Genomic DNA, 20,659 nt, shown 5'->3' on the forward strand with positions numbered 1-20,659 from the left:
GACTGAAGCCGAACAACCCAGTCCGTCGCCACCGGCTGATCGTGCAGTCCAGCCGTCTCCGTCGCTCTATCCAAATGCATGCTTAAGACGTCATCGACACCTTCCAGACATTGTCGGTCGTCGCCACGTGTCAGTTCGATCGTCCGACGTCACCTACTACCATTTAGCTGCTGTTTGGGGCAAAAACTTATTTGGGTGAGCTTTAGATTCAGGGCCTGGAAGTTTTGAGGTGACCCATCAAATTCAAGACCAATTTTGACAAAGATGGTTAGATTGTGGTAAATTTTCCTTGGTAAGTAAATTGGGAACGTTTGGCCTAAATTGGACTTAGACCTCAAAGGATTAATTTAAATTTTGGACTCTTCATTTTAGGCCATGGCTACTAAACTAAATTTAGTAATTTATGTTATAGGGCGAATTTAAGTTTATTCAAAAGCTTTAAGGAGACTATTTTGTGGACAATTGTTCGTGATCAAATTTGAGGTAAGTAATCTTACTACTAGAACCGCCTTTATGATTTATTTTGAGGATTTTAAAACTAGTTACAAGGATAATTCTGGTTGTTCTGAGATTTAATGGACTGTTTAGAAAAGATATGTGAGCATATGATAATATGTCTGAAGCATGTTAATGTATGAACATGATTTAGAATTTTATGAGGAATAATAAAAGTACGATTGAGCATGACCCTAAATTATGAGTTAAGCGACATTAACCACTAGAATGTCTTAAAGTTAGGTGAAAGTTGGGGCATTTGTTGATGTACATATTTATGTGATTTATTATGAAAGTGCGTAGGCTATATGTTGTATTATGAAATTTCGAATGTTTGATTGTTTACATGAGTTAGTGCATGAAAATGATGTACTAGAGTTGATCCATTAAAACTAGATTAAACACGTACGTTGAGGTTAATTATCATGACCTTGATGAGGAGATTTTAGAGGATTCATGATTATGTGAATGTTATATGTGATATGAAGTTAGATGCAATCTCTTTTCCTTTCCAGACTATGTGACTGCATGAAAGTGATGCATGTCCAAGGGCGCTAGTACATGAAAGAGATGTACTAGGGCTGGTGTGTATTAAAGTGATACATACCTAGAGGGTACTGGGTATACGTAAGAGGTGCACGCTCATTGGGTTATGTGTATACGAAAGAGGTGTATACATAACCATGTGTACGAAAGAGGTATGCATCCCTACATTCACAGAGAGGATCTGGGATGTACGAAAGAGATACACACTCAGTGGGTTATGTGTATACGAAAGAGGTGTATACATAGCCAGGTGTGTGAAAGAGATACACATTTAGTGGATTATGTGTATATGAAAGAGGTGTATACATAACCAGGTGTACGAAAGAGGTACACACTCAGTGGGTTATGTGTATACGAAAGAGGTGTATACATAACTAGGTGTACGAAAGAGGTACACACTCAATGGGTTAGGTGTATACGAAATAGGTATATACATAACCAGGTGTATGAAAGAGGTACACACTCAATGGGTTAGGTGTATACGAAAAAGGTGTATGCATAACCATGTGTACGTAAGAGATTGTGTTTCCTTTGGGATTCACTAGAGGTTGTGGGTCCTATGAGACTTACCAGAGATAAAGAGCATACTTAACTACAGTAGGATAGAAATCAATTTTTCATGTATGTATGTGTCCCATGAGGACTAAAGCAGTTTATATATTCCACCAGAGGTAGGCATCTAGAGGACATAGATGTCTAGCCTGACCCCAGTAGTGGGGTTACTTACTGAGTATTTTATACTCACCCTTTCTCATGTTTATGTTTTAGGTAAGGGACTAAGGATCTCTTACTGAAGATTTCCATGAGCGCATTCAAATCGCTCCGATCTCACAGTGACCGAAATATAATATTATACATTCATACGAACAGTTATGCAAACAAACACTACCTATCGGCATGCTATGAACAATAAAATAACAAGGGAAAGAGTGCCATACCAGTTGAAGACGTTCTTTAAACTTCAGCACTAAAAGCAGCGGAACCCTCCAAGGGATCTACCAACGCCCAGCAACAACGTCAACAAAAGTAGCACGAACAATTGCACGAAGACGAACGTCGTGGGGACGGCACCACTGGAACAGAGCCCTGGGTATTCTCGGAGTAAAAACCCAAAGGGTGGTCTTTGGTGAATTTAGTAGAGGAAGGAGGAAAACCAGATCATGTAGGCGATAAGCAAGTGGGAGGGAAGAAGACGCTATCGCATAACAAAATTCTTATCGTTTAGGAGAAGCTACACGATCGTGTAGGTTTTACTAAATGATCGTTTAGGAAAAGGTATACGATCGTTTAGCAAAATCAGAACACTATACCATCGTTTAGAGAAGCTATCTGATCATGTAGGAAATAGTATGCGATCGTTTAGGCACGAGGTGGATGATCGTTTAGGCCCGAGGCAACTATCGTATAGGCTCTCGATTCTTTAAGAGATCGTTTAGGTTTTCACCAGGGCGCGCTCTCTTTTTTTCTTCGGGCGTTCTATCAAAATGAAAACTATTTTCATTTTAATTCATCGGTTACAATAACCAACGCTGCCCACTAACCCACGTCTGAACGTGAATTTTGGATTAATTATCATGTAATTAACAAATTAATTAATTAATAAATATAATCATATTATATTTTTTAACCTATAGTTTGATATCACATATCTACTATAGTATTTTTTTCCTCTACTTAATATAAATCATATTTATATCTAATTTCCTCCAAAATAATCTATTTCATACATTTAGCCAATTATATCATATATAATTAACCAGTCCAATTATATCATATATAATCCAAAATTCCTCTTGTCAATTTGACCATTTCAAATTAACCTAAACACTGGTTCTCGACTTTATCTAAGCTACCTAGGAGACCTTATGGACCTGTGGCTCGAAGCTCCAACGGTACGTGAATAGCTGACAAAACTCTTTAGCCACGAGATCCACCATTCGTTAACTGTCAGGCATTCCACTAAAGACCAACAGCTGAACTCTTCTTACCACAGATATATTTCTATGTCCATCGGATATAACCAATCATGAGTACGATGATCCTTCACAGATGCTCGTAAGTACAGCTTGGCCAAATAAATATTTTGCCCCTGTAGTTACATCGCACTCCTTAAGTACCACTGATTCCTCTAATGAACAATACAACATAGTCCAACTATGTGTGAACACCTCTCGGGCCAAGAGAAGGTGTGTGGCACCACATCGTTCAAACCCCGGAATAAGCCCTTAAGGGAGCTATCTATCTACTTACCCCTGGCTCGAGGAAGAAGTGAATTTCATCTTATGTAGCTAAGTTCCCAGCTCCCAAATCAGATGAATCCCCAAAATGGTAGGTTTGAATCAGTGACCTAGCCACTCACACCCATACAAATCAAAGGATCGCCCTCAATGGCAGGAGTTCCTAACTCACTTAGGATTGAGGTCATATTACCTATGGTCATCCTAGTGAAGTAAAGTCTCTGTCATGAACGGTGTTATATAATGAGACGTTAACACTTCGTGGTCAGGTCTCATATAAACTCTTTGTATAGGACGCCCCCACTCGAATGTCCCCAACACGAATGATCAAGATCAAATCATCTGTGACAAGTCACAACACTTGTGACCATTCCACAAAGTGGGCCGTATCCGTAGCGTTACCAGAATAAGCTACTCATGCGTATTAAGAGAGTGAGCAGATGTAGAAATAGAACTTCCATTGAATAGATATAAGATGAAGTACAGAATAATAATGTAAGTATAGTAAAGAGCCTGGAGCAATTTCTTGCTGCCAGGCGTTACACTATTTTTACTCGTGCTCTAAAGATATTCTCGCTTTCATGAGAGTCAGCCCGCTCTCTGCTCTTATGCCCAAGGTTCTCTCTCGAGCTGCCTTGAACAATCTCCGGCGTCACCACTTTTCTCTTGCTCCACCGTAAAATGGAAAAGAAAACTATGAACAGAGGTATGAGGTTGTAATGGTGATAAGGAAATCAACTGCCTAACCCCTTCTCTGAAGAATGCACTTGGTATTTATAGGGCATCAAAGGTGAAAGGCGGCTTTTCTCTCCTGGTTGTACAGATGGGATAGCTTTAATTCCTGACTGATGCACTGGATAATTATCACCGATAAAGCTGGATGTACTTTGTGACTGTTATTGGCTGTCAACTTAATTTGGATCCGACTGCCGTCAACTTTCTGTCTCATCGATCTTAATTGTCCTTTCGTCCGGATGCGGCCACCATGTTGCGGTGATTCTTCTTGGGTGCATGTTTGCGAGCACGATCAATGCAAAGCCTTGCGGTGAAGTTGCACTCGATCAATGTATTCCTATGATCGCATTCTTTGCATTGCGTTAACGCATTATTCTGCACAAAAATATAAAGATCAACTGCTCCAATGCATTGGACACATGCGACCGCAATATTATAGAATTTATGCTTAATGGACGCAATTTAACATATTTCATCAACGCAATCCAACATTGTTTAAGGATTTAGCATTATGATAATGTGCATTTCTGCCTGTTATCACACCTCCAAATTTAAACAATGCTTGTCCTCAAGCATAAGCTAAAGATTCTTTTAGCAAGTTAGGCGCAAAGTTCTTTCCCTAGATTTCTCAAGGATACTTCGTTCAAATCCTATATGCCAGAATTTCCTTAAGTCTTATTCAAATCCCTTCCTAAAATACTTTTAAGACTTAGGGATTGCAAGCTTAACTTTCAAAAGGACTTTACTAAATTCCGGAACATCACATGATTTATTTCAAAAAGAAAATTTTCCACCGGGGTGTCAAATGATTTATCTTTCACAAAAATTTTCTTCATTTCTATTTTTTTTGACCTTGCGTCGATTCGAGTGTCTTGCCTTCGTTTTGGCTTGCTCCCATGGGTGTCATGCAGACATCCAACTACAAGTAATGCACTCTTTCTCAGACTAAACTTATACCAACTTGGCAGTGGAGTTGCGGTCATTTATTTATACATTGATCCTAGTGACTTACTTTCGTTTTGGCTTGCCCCCACGTGTGTCATGCGAAACTTCCAACTATGGGTAAGTGCCTTTCACAAATTAACTCTTATCAACATGGGTTTCCCATTGCGTTGACAGTGGAGTTGTTATTCAAAAAAAAAATTTTATATATATATATATATTTTGTAGCAAGGTCGGAAACAAATACCCCACCCCCAAATTTAAAATACCGCAATGTCCTCATTGCCAAAAGATTAAAATAAGTCATGTGATGGTCATAGAATGCGTTGTAAAGAAAATTTGAAAGAAAACTAGCAAACCCCTTACTTCAAGAAATATTTCATGAGGTGACTATCCTAAGATTTACGTTGACTCTAGTATATACGAAAGAGATAGAAGCATATTTTTCATCATTGAAATCATACTTGGTAAAGAATACATGCGGTAAACTACTAAAGTTATCTACTTGTGATATGTTTGCGGTAGTCAAGGAGGATGCGGTGATAAAACTTTGAAAAGTAATATGCAATGTGATAGCGAAAAATTTGAAGTAAGGATAAGGAAGAGTACACCCCAAATTTAGCGTTGCCGCTCACATTGTATTGACGCATCCATCTTTCGGCCATCATTCTTCGTTGGGTTGCAATGATGGAATAAGATAAGTGCTGCTTCGCGTAACATTTCCGCAATCCAGTGCCTCGATCGCTGTAAGGAAAACAAAGAGAGTGTCAAATTATTTTAAACAAAATAGACATTTATTTTTTTTATTTTTTTATTTTTTTATTTTTTGTAGCAATAAAAGTGAAAAGTGAAAAGATAGTAAAGTAAGGATAATTCTGAGTAGTGGAGAAAAGAGCTGAAGACTTGAGATTTTCCAAAACTTTGCGTACCTGATAAATTGCGATCATCTGATAACGCAAGGACCACCTACTTCCTTCTTCATTCAAGGTTTCTTAATTTCATGGAGTCGACTTGTTGATGCCAGTCTTCTCCATGGTATGCCCTTACTCGCTGCCCATTGACCTTGAATATGTTGGTTCCGTCGTTAGTTGATAATTCCACCACGTCATGCGGAAGTACTTGTCGAATTATGAACGGTCCGGACCAACGAGACTTTAGCTTTCCCGGGAAGAGTCACAAACGTGAATTGAAAATCAAGACTTTCTGCCCGATTTGGAGGTTCTTACTGCATATGCGTTGATCATGCCAGTGTTTGGTGCTCTCTGTATAAATTTTCGCATTTTCATATGCGTTGTTCCTCCATTCTTTTAGCTCGACCAATTGCACTTTCCGCGCTTCCCCTGCTTTCTTCAAATCAAAATTCAGTTTCTTGACCACCCACAATGCATTATATCCTAGCTCCAAAGGTAAGTGACACGCCTTGCCGAATACCAACGCATAAGGGGACATACCTATAGGTGTTTTAAATACGGTCCGATATGCCCATAACGCATCATCAAGCTTCATTGCCCAATCCTTCCGCGAAGGTTTGACTACCTTCTCAAGTATAAATTTAATTTCCCGATTAGACACTTCAACTTGGCCACTTGTTTGCGGATGGTATGCGGTGGCCACTTTGTGGAGGATATTGTACTTATGCAGCAGCTCCTTTATATTGTGGTTGACAAAGTGTGATCCTTCATCACTTATGATGGCACAGGGAGTGCCAAAACGCGTGAAAATATTTTTCTTCAGGAACTGAAAGACTACTACCGCATCACTTGCGGCGTATGCAATTGCCTCTACCCACTTGGAGACATGGTTAATGGCTAATAGAATATAGTGCTTACCGTTTGAAGGAAGGAATGGTCCCATGAAATCAATCCCCCATACGTCAAAAAGTTCCAGCTCCAAGATAGTATTCATTGGCATTGCGTTCTTCCAAGAAATGTTGTCGGTGCGTTGACACCGATCACATTTCATTGTGTAGTCAGCAGCATCCTTAAATAATGAAGACTAGAAGAATCCACTTTGTAAAACTTTGGTTGTAGTACGTTGTCCTCCAAAGTGCCCTCCATATGGCGAATCGTGGCACTACGATAATATGCATTGTTGAGCAGCATCTGGGACGCATAATCGAATGATTTGGTCTGCACCTCTTTTATACAGATTCGGCTCATCCCAATAATAGTGTTTGTATTCATTCTTGAGCTTCTTCTATTGATGGTAGGTGTAATCTTCAGGAAATTGTTCACAAATCAAATAATTAATGATGTTCGCATACCAGGGCAGTTCTTCTATGTGAAAGAGTTGCTTGTCCGGGAACACGGCACTCACTTCAGATTCATTGCGGTCAACCTCAGGATTTTTAATCTGGACAAGTGATCCGCAACTTGATTCTCTGTCCCCTTTCGATCAATTATCTCGATATCAAATTCTTGAAGGAGAAGAATCCATCTGATCAACCTCGGCTTTTCATCCTCCTTTGTCATGATCAGTGTGAATGAGTAACTTGGTTCCTAGTAGATATGCCCGGAATTTTTCCAACGCAAAAATCACAGCCAGGAGCTCTTTTTCAATGGTGGTATAATTAAGTTGAGCAGGGTTCAGAGTTTTACTCGCATATGCTATAGGGTGCAAAATAGTTTTCTTCTTTTGCGCTAATGTAGCTCCCATCGCATACTCGCTTACGTCACACGTGAGTTCGAATGGGAGTGCCCAATCTAGCGCAATCAAGACGGGTGCGGTAATCAGCACATCTTTTAAATGTTTGAATGCGTTGAAGCAATTACTGTCAAATTCAAACTTCCTGTCTGCCTCTAACAATGCACTCAGTGGTCTTGCTATTTTAGAAAATTCCTTGACGAATCGTCTATAGAATCCGGCATGCCCCAAGAAGCTTCGCACAGCCTTCACGTTGGTTGGAGGTGAACGCTTTTCAATTGCGTCAATCTTTGCTTTGTCTACCTCCAACCTTTCTCGGGAGACCTTGTGTCCCAACACTATTCCCTCCTTCACCATGAAGTGACATTTTTCCCAATTGAACAACAGGTTCGTCTCTTCACATCTTTTCAAAATTTTCTCCAAATTAGCCAGGCAGACTTCATAAGTGTTCCCATAAACGGAGAAGTTATCCATAAATATTTCTACCGAGTCCTCGAGATAATCTGAAAAGATCGCCATCATGCACCTCTGGTGCGTGCTTGGTGTATTGTAGAGGCAAAACGGCATGATCTGATTATACCCAGCATATCCAGCATATCCATCCAAGAAGCAATAAAAATCGAACTTCCATATTAAGAGAGTGAGCAGATAGAAATAGAACTTCCATTGAATAGATATAAGATGAAGTACAGAATAACAATGCAAGTATAGTAAAGAGCCTGGAGCAATTTCTTGCTGCCAGGCATTACACTGTTTCTACTCGTGCTCTAAAGATATTCTCGCTTTCGCGAGAGTCAGCCCGCTCTCTGCTCTTACACCCCAAGGTTCTCTCTCGAGCTTCCTTGAACAATCTCCGACATCACCACTTCTCTCTTGCTCCATCGTAAAATGGAAAAGAAAACTATGAACAGAGGTATGAACTTGTAATGGTGATGAGGTAATCGACATCTTAACCCCTTCTCTGAAGAATGCACTTAGTATTTATAGGGCATCAAATATGAAAGGTGGCTTCTCTCTCCTAGTTGTACAGATGGGATAGCTTTAATCCCTGACTGATGCGCCAAATAATTGTCACCGATAAAGCTGGATGTACTTTGTGACCGTTATCGGCTGTCAACTTAATTTGGATTTGACTGTCGTCAGCTTTCTGTCCCATCGATCTTAATTGTCCTTTCGTCCAAATGCGGCCACCATGTTGCGGTGATTCTTCTTGGGTGCATGTTTGCGAGCACAATCAACGCAAAGTCTTGCGGTGAAGTTGTGCTCGACCAATGTATTCCTATGATTGCATTCTTTGCATTGCGTTAACGCATTATTCTGCACAAAAATATAAAGATCAACTGCTCTAATGCATTGGACGCATGCGACCGCAATATTATAGAATTTACGCTTAATGGACGCAATTTAACATATTTCATCAACACAATCCAACATTGTTTGATTTAGCACTATGATAACGTGCATTTCTGCCCGTTATCCCTGGTAGCCAACTGTTTGCTGGGCGATAAAAAACGTAGAGGTTTGCTTCCGTTGGGTTGAGTTCGAATTGAAGACAGTCTTCAACTGGTAAGTTAACTCAAGCTATTGTTATTTATTTGTGAAAGCATGCCTATAATTAGTTTGAAATTGCATACTTGTTTGTTAAAATGTGTGTGTGGTAATTCAAACACAATGAAATAGGAAAAATCAGAACGCGCTCATGAATACTCTTTTTTAAGAGTTCTTTCAATTGGTAACAGAGTCAGGTTATGATATTCCAATTGCATTGATGCAAGTTTGATTTAATTCTTTTGCATGTTTGGTTGATTGTAAATGTAGCTACGTTTTTTTGGCACAATTAATTAGTAATCGAGTCTGTAAACAAAGTTAGTTTGAGTCTTGAGTCATTCGTGAAGAAGTTCGTAGAAATGGTTGTTGTTCTTCGAGGAAGAAGACGATCAAGGGTTGATCAGGTCGTGTAGATGATGGGGTAAGCGATCACTGAGTATCAGATGCTTGGGTATCGTTTAACGCGCGCGCGCATTAGACTATCGTTTAGCTCAGCAAGCTTCATCGCTTAGTAACTAACTAAACGATCGTTTAGCAATGCACGGTAAATTGTTTACCTTTCACCATGTTAAGCGATCGCCTAGATGATCAGGCTTCACAGCCTCGTTGTCATCTAAGCGATCATTTAGCTTTTGCGCCTATCGTCTAGTGTGCACTGAGCGATCATTTTCCTTTGGCGTTTACTAAACGATGGAGTTCTCCTAGCGGTTCAAGACCCGGTTCGCCTGTGAACTAGTTTGCTCAAAGGAAAATTTAATAAATAGAGTTGTTTCATTCCGATTTTTGTAAAGGTTCATCCCGGTCCATTAATCTGTGGTTTATTACATGCGATGTATGATTACTTATATGTCATATGGTATGCATATATAGTAAATCTCACCTTAGGTTATGCATTGGTCATGCATCATCTCTTTATTGTAAATGTTATAATTTAGAGAAGCATGATTTAATTATGTAAGTTCATGCTCATGCATCATATAATACAAGAGTTATATCTATGCATGCATAAAAAGCATTGACATGCATCATCTTTATATTATAATTGTTATAGTATGAGTGTGTATGGAAAGCATGTTTGCTTGATTATTACGCATATATAAAAGTTATGTATAGTAATGACCGGACATTGCATGAAGCATAACACATAGGTTTCTTTATAAAAGTTATAAACACCTAGTTGTGCGCGATGTACTTTAGTTGTTTCTTTTTAAAGGTTAAAGAGAAATTAGAACTATTTTTAAAGGTTAAAGAGAAATTAGAACTAAGAAAGATATGCATGCTCACTTAGGTTTAATTCATGGTTTTAAAAGATTTAAAACTTGGATGACATAGACCTAAGATTATGGTTCTAATATGATTAGCAACCCTTAGGCTTTAATCTTTTAATCAGTTTAATATGATTAAATTGACTAATAAAAGGTTAAAGTGTAGCAAATCTATCTATAAGGGACCTTTTGTTTAAGGCAGGTTCTGTCTAGGTTGGGTTATTTAAGTTGACGGAAACGTAACACCCCTACCTGGGAACTTACTTGGAAAGGTGAATAGATAGATTTATGCATGCATGCAAGTTAAGGATAGTCCATTAAAATATTTAAATGTGACTACTTGAACTTGTTCATAATTCATAAACAAAAGTTGTTTATGAATGGACTTCAAAAGATGACTTAGACTAAAATCAGTAGTCGGATTGTCTAGGTTAATGAACCCCTCGGTAGAACATCCAGTGGGAGGTACTTGGGGTATATGATGCTTCACTTAAACATTTCACATTTCTTCTATATAGTCCACATCGTTAGATCTACCCTCGGCCTTGAGGCATCTTTGGCGTGTCCCCCTAATGGATGGTGTTTGGGTAGTTCAATATCAAGGTGGATGAAGAGAGTGTTCATAGTAAGTGGGAGTGTGAAGTGAAACAGCATATCCCTCGGTCTCCCTCGTTAGATTGAATAAAGTTACTACGCATCGCCTTGAGGCACCCTGAGAGTGTCCCCCTATAGGATGTCAGTGCACATTTCTTTATTTGATCTACTGTAAGAGGATAAGATTACTTAGTCTCTTATTCTAATCTACTTCTTCCCTACGGTGGGCTCATTAGGGCAGGATTCTGGCACCGAAAGCGAGGGTCACACTTACGCAGAATTGTTAAAGGTTACCAATTCTAGACCAAATAAATGGTGGCTGTTAGGTTCAGTTCCAAAAGATGGTTCTGCCTAATGGTTGAGAATGTCTCATCCTAACAAAGGGGCATCTGATCACCCCACAGGTGACGTTTGTCCTGCCTCACTAGGGCATCATTGCAAAATAGAAATCTTTCACTTAGGGTATTTGAAACTATTTTGAAAATTAATTGGTTAAAATGTGGTTTAGCAAAATCTAATTAAATTTGTGTTCGTATTTTCAGCAACAATCTATTCAAAATGGCCACAGCCACGTTAGCTTTGCTTAGTGTCGAAAAATTAACTGGCGCTTTTCTACATGGAAACACATGATCACTATGATACTTATCATCGAGGATCTCATGTTTGCCCTAACGGAGGTCTGTCCTCCTATTTCAGCTCCCAATGTCACTCGAAATGTTCTAGAGGTATACGAGCGATGGACACAAGCAAATGAGAAGGCCCGAGCCTATATCTTGGCAAGTCTTTCTGAAGTCTTGGCCAAGAAACATGAGCCCATGGTCTTAGCGCGTCAGATCATGGAGTCCCTACGAGGAATGTTTGGACAACCGTCTGAACAACTTATGCACGAGGCTCTTAAGTACATATTCGACTCCAAAGAAGGCACCTCTGTTCGTGAACATGTGCTTAACATGATGGTCACTTTAATGTGGCGGAGATGAATCGATCTACCATCGATGAGGGCAGCTAGGTTAGCATAATCCTGCATTCTTTGCTGGAGAGTTTCCTACACTTTGTTAGTAATGTGATTCTTAACAAAGTGAAATACAACCTTAAAGAGTTGCAGACCTACCAATCTTTACTGAAAAGTAAGGAGAGAAAGAAAGGTGAGGAAAATGTTGCTTCATCTTCCAGGACGTTCCTTAGAGGTTGACCTTAGGAACGAAGTCTACACCCTCTACTTCTAACTCTGCATAGGGGAAGAAGAAGAAGGGCGGTAAGCAAAAAGGGAAGGCTCCTACTAACCCACCGCCTGTCGGCCCAAGAAGGCATCCACCGCTGGTTGAAAAAGGAAAATGTTTTCACTACAACCATGATGGACACTAGAAGAAGAACTGTTCTCGCTGGTTGAAGGAAAGGAAACCCGCTAAGGATAAGCTAAGGTAAATCAAGGTAAATATGATTTACTTATACTTAAAACTTGTTTAGTGGAGAATGATGATTCTACCTTGATAATTGATTCGAGCGCCATGAATCATGTTTTTTCTTCTTTTCAAGGGATTAGATCCTGGCGACAGTTAGAGGCTGATGAGAGGACAATGCGAGTAGGCACCGGGTACATCGTCTCAACAGTGGCAGTCAAAGGGCTCCAGTTAGCTTTACAGAATAGGTTTCTAGTTTTGAATGATGTATATATTGTTCCTGAACTTAAGATGAACCTTATTTCTGTAAAGTGCTTGCTACAATGTAAATACATTGTTTCTTTCAATATGGATAAAGTGTTTATTCATAAAGATGGTGTTAATATTTGTACAGCGTATCTGGAAAGTAACTTGTATGTGCTAAGGCCATTAGCCAATAGTTCCCTCCATAACACAGAATTGTTTAAAACCGTCGTAACTCAAACTAAATGTCGACATATTTCTCCAAAATAAAATGCTCAACTTTGGCACCTTCGATTAGGGCACATCAATGTCAATATGATTGAGAGATTAGTGAAGAATGGACTTCTAAGTGAGTTAGAAGAAAATTCTTTACCGGTGTGCGAATCTTGCCTTGAGGGTAAGATGACTAAACGACCTTTTACTGGAAAACGTTATCGAGTCAGAGAGCCTCTTGAGTTAGTACATTCTAACCTTTGTGATCCTATGAATGTGCAAGCCCGATGTGGCTATAAGTATTTTATCAGTTTTACGATGATTACTCTAGGTATGGGTATGTTTATCTTATGCAACCAAAGTCTGAATCCTTTGAAAAGTTCAAAGAGTTCAAGGCTGAAGTTGAAAACGCATTGGATAGACGGATTAAAACACTTCGATCGGATCGAGGTGAAAAGTTTTTCGACTCGGGATTCCAGAACTATTTGATAAAACATGGAATCATTTCCCAACTCTCAGTGTTAGGTACACCTCAGCAGAATGGTGTAGCGGAAAGGAGAAATAAAACTTTGTTGGACATGGTTCGTTCAATGATGAGTTACGCTTCCTTACGGGACTTGTTTTGGGGTTTCGCAGTGGAGACTGCAGTATACATACTCAACTATGTTCCATCCAAGGGTGTTGTGAGAACACCTCTAGAGTTGTGGAATGGGCGTAAAGCTAGTTTACCTCACTTCCGCATTTGAGGTTGCCCTGCACATCTACTTGAGGCAAATCCCTAAAAGTTGGAACCACGGTTGAGGTTATGCCTCTTTGTAGGCTACCCTAAATGTACACGAGGGGGTTATTTTTATGATCCATCGGAAAATAGGGTGTTTGTTTCCATGAATGCTACTTTCCTGGAGGAGGATCATATAAAGAAGCACGGTCCACGAAGTAAAGTTGTGTTGTGTTGAGCTTTTCAATGAAACTACCAAAACTTCAACAAGAGTTGTTGAAGATCCTGCTACATCAGCAAGAGTTATTGATGGAAGTTCATCTAGTAGGTCGGTTCCACATCAAGAGTTAAGGGAACCTCGACGCAGTGAGAGGGTTGCAAAGCTGCCCCTCAAAATCCTTGCTATGGTAGTAGATGGCGACGTTGAGGATCCGTTATCTTATCAGAAGGCAATAGAGGATGTTGACCGGGATGAATGGGTAAAGGCCATGGATCTCGAGATGGAGTCGATGTACTTCAACTCAATATGGGATCTTGTAGATTAGCCTGATGGGGTAAGACCTATAAGTCGTATATGGATCTACAAGCACAAACGGGGTGTTGATGGGAAAGTACAGACCTTCAAAGCTCGACTTATGGCAAGGGGTTGAGGGAGTCGACTATGAGGAGACTTTCTCGTCTGTTGCCATGTTAAAGTCGATATGTATCCTTCTGTCCATCACAGCTTATTATAATTATGAGATCTGGCAAATAGACGTTTGACGACCTTTCTAAATGGTAATCTTGAGGAGACCATTTACATGGTGCAACCCGAGGGATTCATAGCCCAAGGTCAAGATCAAAAGGTTTGCAAGTTGAATCGGTCCATTTATGGGCTGAAACAGGTGTCTAGATCTTGAAACATACGGTTTGATACTACGATCAAGTCGTATGGCTTTGACCAGAACGTTGATGAACCTTGTGTCTACAAGAAGATCATCAACGCTTCAGTAGTCTTCTTAATGTTGTATGTAGATGATATACTACTCATTGGGAATGATGTAGGTCTACTAACTGCAGTTAAGAACTGGCTAGTGACTCAATTCCAAATGAAAGATGTGAGAGAGGCTCAGTTTGTTCTAGGTATACAGATCTTTCGGGATCGTAAGAACAAAGTGCTAGCACTGTCTCAGGCATTGTACATTATTAAAATGTTGCTCAAGTACTCGATGCAGGACTCTAAGAAGAGCCTACTGTCATTCAAGCATGGAGTCACTTTGTCTAAGGAAATGTTTCCTAAGACACCTCAAGAGGTTAAGGAAAAGAGACAGGTCCTATATGCGTCTATTGTTGCCAGTTTGATGTACTCGATGCTCTGTACTCGTCCAGACATCTGCTACACTGTGGGCATAGTTAGTAGGTATCAGTCTAACCCAGGCCAGGGTCACTGGACTACGGTGAAGAACATCCTCAAATATCTTCGGAGAACAAGAGACTACATGCTCCTGTATAGATCTAGGGATTTGAAACTTACTGGATACACGGATTCTAACTTTTAGACTGATAGGGACTCTCACAAGTCCACTTCAGGTTCAGTCTTTTCTCTTAACAGAGGAGTTGTAGTGTGGCAAAGCACTAAGCAAGGGTATATCGTCGACTCCACTATGGAGGCAGAGTATGTAACGCTTCCAAAGCTGCTAAGGAAGCCATCTGGCTCAGGAAGTTCTTGACAAAATTGGAAGTTGTTCCAAATATGTCTAGGCCTATCCTCTATTGTGATAATAGTGGGGCAGTGGCAAACTCCAAGAAGCCTAAGAGTCACAGACGCGGCAAACACATAGAGAGGAAGTATCATCTGATCTGCAAGATAGTGCATCGAGGCGACGTGATCGTCACGAGATCGCTTTAAGGCACAATGTTGTTGACCCGTTTACGAAGACTCCATGGCTACAATGTTTAAGGGTCACCTTCAGAGCATGGTCTACAGGATCGCCTGCGGCTGGATTAGGGCAAGTGGGAGATTTTTTTGTACTGGGCTTTTAAGCCTTAGTTTATTGTTTTGTACTAGTTTTATGTACACCCCACTTCGCTTTAGGACAAGTGGGAGATTGTTGGGGTTGATGCCCTAAAGTCTCGTGTCCTGTAGTTTGTAAACAGTTTGTACGAACGTTTGTGATGTATAATATATGATATTTTACTTCACATCTTGATTTTGCCCAGTTGTTTGTTTTATTTGCTTTACCATAAACCAATAAACCTAAAATCCCTGGTTATCTATATGTAACTTAAGAATATATGTGATATCATACAAGTGGATCATGTCTTAAGTGATAACCAAAATGGTCTGTAGTATGTGGATATATGAGGGAAACCTTATCCTGATAACGCTACTGATGCGGCCCACTTTATGGAATGGTCACAAGTGTTGTGACTTATCACAGATGGTCTGATCCTGTTCATTCATGTAAAGGGAATATGAGTGGGGGCATCCTATACAAAGAGTTTGTATAAGACCTGACCATGATGTGTTAACGTCTCGTTATATAACACCGTTCATGACAGAGACTTCACTTCACTCGGATGACCATAAGTAACATGACATCAATCCTGAGTGAGTTGAGAACTCCTGCCATTGAGGTTGGTCTTTTGATTTGTATGGGTGAGAATGGCCAGGTTGCCGATTCAAACCTACCATTTTAAGAATTCATCTGATTTGGGAGCTGGAACTCAGCTACACAAGATGGAATTCACTCCTTCCTCAAAGCAGGGGTAAGTAGATAGATAGCTCCCTTAAGGGTTGATTCCAAGGCTTGAACGATGTGGCGCCACATACCTTCTCTTGGCCCGAGAGGTGTTCACTCATAGTTGGACTATGTTGTATTGTTCATTGGAGGAATCAGTGATACTTAAGAAGTGAGACTACCTGGGCAAAATGGTAAATTGGCCCAACTATACTTACGAGCATATGTGAAGGGTCATCGTACTCATGATTGGTTATATCCGATAGACACAAATATATTTGTGGTAAGAAGAGTTCAGTTGTTGGTCTTTAGTGGAATGCCTGGCAGTTAACGGATGGTGGATCTCGTGGCTAAAGAGTTTAGTCAGCTATTCACGTACCGTTGGAGCTTCGAGCCACAGGTCCATAAGGTCCCCTAGGTAGCTTGGATAAAGTCAAGAATCAGTTTTTGGTCAATTTGAAATGTTCAAATTGACATGAGGGAGTTTGATTGTATATGATATAATTGAACTGGTTAATTATATATGATATAATTGACTAAATGTATGAGATACACTATTTTAGAGGAAATTAGATATAAACATGATTTATATCAAGTAGAGGAGAAATTACTCTAGTGAATATATGATATCAAACTATAGATTAAGAATATAATATGATTATATTTATTTATTAATTAATTGGTTAATTATGTGATAATTGGTCAGAAACTTCTTTTCAATCGTGCATTAGTGGGAAAATCAAATTTAGTTATTGTAACTAAAGAATAAAATGAAAATTGGTTTCATTTTGCAAAGAGTTCGAAAAAATTGCTCAAGGTATGAAAATGTAACGATCGCTCTGAGAGCCTATATGATAGTGCCCTATCGTTTGAACAATAGCACACCTCACGTACTAAACGATCACACACATTCTCTAAACGATCACTCAGCTTTTCTAAACGATCGCTTAGCGTGCCGAGTTTTCTAAATGATCGCTTACTAATTGCTAGATGATCACTTAGTAAAACCTACACGATTGTGTAGCTTTCTCTAAACGATAAGCATCCGTTATACGATAGCCTTCTCCCACTTGCTTTTCGTTCTACACGATCATCCCTTTCCTCCTTCCTCAACCAATTCCATCAAAGACCACTCTTTGGATTCTCACTCTGAGAATACCAAGGACTCTAAGTGGAGGTGTCATCCCCGCTCCTGCTTGTTCGTTTGCTGTCGTTCGTGTAGACGATCGTGCTGCTGGTAGCCGACAATTTGCTGGGCGATAAAGAACGTAGAGGTTTTCTTCCACTGGGTTGAGTTCAAAGTGAAGAAAATCTTCAACTGGTAAGTTAACTCAATCTATTGTTATTTATTTGTGAAAGAGTGCCTATAATTAGTGTGATATTGCATACCTATTTGTTAGAATGTATGTGTGGTAATTCAGTCACAATGAAATAGGAAAGATTCAAATGCGCTCATGGATACTCTTCTTTAAGAGTTCTTTCAGTGATTAGTTATGGTAACTGATGGATAAAATTAAAATCATTTTCATTTTTACATAATGCGTTCATTAAGCGATTGAGAATCGTACGATCAAAAGAAAAAGCTATACGATAGCTTAAGAGCATAAACGATTGTGTAACGAGTTTTCTATACGATAGTCACTTGTTTTCTAAATGATCGAGTACTTAGTCTACACAATAGACTATAGTCATCTCCCACTTACTCGATCGTCTATACGATCTGTCAAATTCCTCCTACCCTCTACCAAATCCATACAGGGCCCACAACTCCTGGATTCTCACACCGAGAACACCAAGGTAGCCTTTTGGTGGTGTCTACTTACTATTCGAGGGTCGAGTATTGTTTATTCTTGATCAAGAAGATTGGTAAGGCGTGGTGAATGATCATGCTATTACATCAAGGGAACGAGAAGAATAGTTCTTCAAGGGTGAGTTCTCTTGATCCTTAGTATTTTCCTTTTGAAGCATGTTGTAATTTAGAGTTTTTGCATAACTATTATTGTTTGATTGTAAAGGTGTGTGTTATGTCACAATGGGGTTTGGAAGGATCTCGCTTCCGCTCACTGGTCTCTTTGATAAGAGTTCCTTTAGTAGGAATTCTCCTTCACATCCCAAGTCTAATATGTTAGCTTTAGGGCTTCAATCAAACCAAGAATTTTGATGATAACAAACTCAGATTTTTTGTACTAATATTTTCAGTGATTCAGAGTCACTATCTTGTAGAGCTCAAAAAGACAATTCCAACACAATTTGAATCGCTCAAATCGGAGTTCAAACGAGAAAGTTATAAGTAAAAGAAGATTGGAGAGGAAATCCAACGTGGCAGTGACACGTGGCACCTTGTTGATGTGGTATCCGATGTGGCATACAAACGGTCAATATTGATGATGTGGTGGATGATGTGACGCTCCAACTGGTCACTTTTTGCTGACGTGACGATGACGTGGCACATGATGTGGCATTGATGTGGCGATCGTGGATGAATGAGACAATGACAAGTGGCGGTCACCTAACTTCACGCGTGTGCGCCGCACGTGCCTGCGATTTCTTCACAGAATGTGGCACGTCACGCTCAATCTCCTCCCCTGTGCGCGTGGTACTCATATCATCCGGCTATTTTTTATTTTCATTTTTATTTTCTTATTTTTCTTTAATTTCCTCATCCAATTTTCTCTAAATTCTCACCAAATTTCAACCTTTTCAAATTTGATTTCCTTCCTAAATTTTCATCCTTCAAATCCTTTTTATTCTCCAAATCTCAATAATTCCAATCTTTCAAAATTCCTTTTCAAATCCTTTCCTTTTCTATTTTTATTCAATCTCCACCCTTCATTTGCAATCATATCCAATGGCCAAAATTTATCCCCCTCGCCTATAAATTCGACTTGAGTTTACTCTTCATGGACACACCAAAAGCTATCAAGTCTTAAGCTCTCAATTCTCTCTACTCTCAAATTCTTGTCCTCCTTGCTCCTAAATTGGCCTAGAGTTATTTTTGTGAGTTTTTTTTTTCTGAGTGCTCAACTTGTGTATTTAGCCTTCAAGAGATAATATTGTGAGGTTTTCTTTTAATTTTTGGGAATTATATTAAGGTGTGGGTACACCTTGGGTTGTGAGAAAAAGAAATTGGTTTGATCCTGAACCAGTAAAAAGGATCTTGGGTTTCTTTTTAGCCTAGTTAAAAGAGGGTTGTGTGCCGGTTTAGTCCTCACCTGCAAGAGGATCACTTAGTCAAATACCCAATAAGGAGTCTTGGAGAGTGGAGTAGGCAATTTACCGAACCACTATAATTCCTGGTGTTTTCTCTTCCTCTCTCTCTTTTATTTCTTGTTTTCAAATTTTTTTTTTTTTTGGCTTAGTTATTTTTTTTAATCTTTCCAAATTGCATGATTTAATTTTTAGTGTGTTCTTTAAATTTATCCTTGATTAAATTGTCTTTAAATTTGAAGTTATCGTAGCTTGCATGATTTAAGTTTTGTCTTGCATAAATTTTCTTTAATCAAATTAGTGGGTTAACTTTATTGAGCATTGTTTGAAGATAAAATTATTTTTAAAAAAAAAAAATTGGTAGTCAACTCTATTCACCCCCTCTAGTGTTGCCTTTAGATCCTACAATTGGTATGTAGCTCGGTTTTCTTATTTCAAAAAGGTTTTGTATTTTTTTCTTGATTTTACATTCTATTTTTTTTTTTTAATCTTATTAAATCTGAAAATTTTCTAATTTTTGCAAAAAGTTTGAAAAATTAAGTTTTAAAAGTTGTTTTCTTTAGAAATTTTTTGTCTTGAAAATTGGTTATTAAACCTTTTTTTTTTTCTCTACTTCTTAAGTTTTGAAATCTTTTTTATTAAAATCTAAATTTTGGAAAATTATTTCTCTTTACAAAAATATTAAAATATATATATATATTTTTTATTATTATTATTATATTCTCTTCCTCTTTTGAAAAACTTAATTGTTCGAGCTTATGGCAACTACTGGAATAAATGGGTATGGTGAAGGTCAATCTACCACTAGGCCACCTTTGTTTGATTGAAATAATTATGCATGGTGGAAAACTAGGATGAGAATTTATTTGATTTCTATTGACTATAATCTATGAGAAATTGTTTTTAATGGTTCTTTAATTCCTACTAAGATAGTTGATAATAAGGATATTCTTAAGGAAGAAAAAGAGTTTAATGATGAAGATAAAAAGAAGTTTTCTATTAATGGTAAAGTCATGAACTGTCTATTTTATGTTTTATGTCTTGATGAGTTTAATCGAGTCTCTGCATGTAATTCTGCTAAAGAAATTTGGGATATGCTTGAAGTAACTCATGAAGGAACTAATCAAGTTAAAGAGTCAAAGATTAGCATGTT

This window comes from Benincasa hispida, chromosome 4 (genome assembly GCF_027475165.1).
Source record: "Benincasa hispida cultivar pf3 chromosome 4, pf3_genome.v1.1, whole genome shotgun sequence".
NCBI classification, from domain to species: Eukaryota; Viridiplantae; Streptophyta; class Magnoliopsida; order Cucurbitales; family Cucurbitaceae; genus Benincasa; species Benincasa hispida.